Here is a 1904-nt window from a genome sequence, read left to right as displayed (position 1 = left end):
TTAAGGTGGGCCATGACTGTTTAGTTTACCATAGTCTCCACTACTCTTTACTGCCTCCCTTCCCACGTAGGCAAAATTTATCAGAAGGCAACCTGCTCTTTTTATTCACTCACTTTTACTTTCTGCTTTGGAAATTCCAAGCTTCCTCCTTCCTCATCTGCTTCCCTCTAAACCCTGCCAATTTGTGCCCATTTTCACAGCTATTGTTTTTCAATGACAGCCCAGGGGATTCTTATTGGACCAGCAAACTCAGAAAAAATACCCATATCTTTATCAGTTAAGTGTGGGCATGTTGAAAGTAGGCTGCTTAAAAACTAATCACAAAATCTTTGCAGGCTCACAACATAAAGACTTTATTTAATTCAAATGGTGTGCTCAATGGGCCAAAATCAGTGTTCCAGGTGTGGTTTAATTGGAGGAGAGAGGGAAAGTAGCTTTGCTCCACATATCTCTCATATTCTTCCTTGGACTAATGGGCTAGCCTGGACATGTTCTTATGGTGCAAGAGAGAATTGGCATACCTTTTTGTCTCATTCTATTGATCAAAAAGTCACATGACCAACCCCCAGGGTCAAGAGGTAGCAGATATTTCCACTCACAGCTCAAGGTCACCGTGAAGTTACAAGGCATGTGTGTAGGAAAGAGTTAACCTTACCTAAAAAGAAACCTGGTCTATACCATTGGACACCAAGAAGTGATTGTGAGGGTCCTGGTCTATCTTGGCTGATAGATAAGAGTGTCTTTGTTTACTTGTGAATTCCGGCCACTTGTCTAACAATGAGATTTCCATTGGGAGCTTTATATAGAGGTAGGAGTATTCTTTCTCTGGAAAGATGAGACTAAAGGCCAGTGGTGCAGGTGAGTACGTGATTGAGTCCCAATAAAACCTCTGGACACTGAGGCCCGGTGAGCTTCCTGGTTGGTAGCATTACATGGTGTTGTTACACTTCATGACCAAGAGGAGGTATCACCACGCATGACTACAGGGAGAGGGAAAGCTTGTATCTGGACCACTCCTGGATTTTGCCCCATGTGTCTCCTCCATAGCTGATTTTAATCTGTCTACTTGCCTGGTCTAAAACCATGACTGTGGGTATAATATGGGTATAATATTTATCAGTGAGTTCTGTGAGTTCTGGTGAATTACCAGAACTGGTTTGGGGAAGTCCCTGAACTTGAGTTGTTGCCAGGAGTAAGGGTATTCTTGAGTGGGCTTTTCCCTAATTTTGTAGTTATCCTAAACTCTCTTACCCAGCATGGAAACAAGGAGGGTTGAAAATTCAAGCTGATAATGCAAATTACCAACATAGTGCTATGAAGTACATTTTTATTTATTTATCCATTAGGCAGACATTTATTAAGTACCTACTATGTGCCCCATTGTTGTATCTGAACCTGAGACTAAAACAAGTGCATAAAGACACAGCCTTAAGTTTTAATGGAGAAAATAAGACATGAAAAGCAAACAAATATGTACAATAATGTCAGACTGTGGAAAACATTATAGAGAAAAACAAAGCAGAGTCAAGTAGATGGTGGGAGTTAGCTCTTTTACACAGGGTAGTTAAAAAAAAAAATCTCTGAAAAAGTGACGTATGAACAGATTGGAGTAAAATGACAGAGAAAGCCAGATTATGGTTCAGGGAAAGAAGGTTCTAGAAGGGCAATTACGCAAGCCAAAGACACAGGAAGCCGCATATAAACAGAGCACTCCAGTATGGATGTTGCCATAGTGCAGGGAACCCATCCCAGGGAAGGTTTTCTTCACCTGGAGGTTGTGATTTGCCTCTGAGGAACCTGGGCCAGAGAGAAGAATCTCCTCCCAATGTCCTCAAACCAACTCAGAGGCCAATTTTTTTTTCTTTTTTCTTTTCTTTTTTTTTTAATATTTGTACATCTTGCAT

This window comes from Talpa europaea (assembly GCF_964194135.1).
Source record: "Talpa europaea genome assembly, chromosome: 2".
Classification (NCBI taxonomy): Eukaryota; Metazoa; Chordata; class Mammalia; order Eulipotyphla; family Talpidae; genus Talpa; species Talpa europaea.
The sequence above is the reverse complement of the archived record's forward strand: the minus strand, read 5'-3'. Positions refer to the sequence as shown.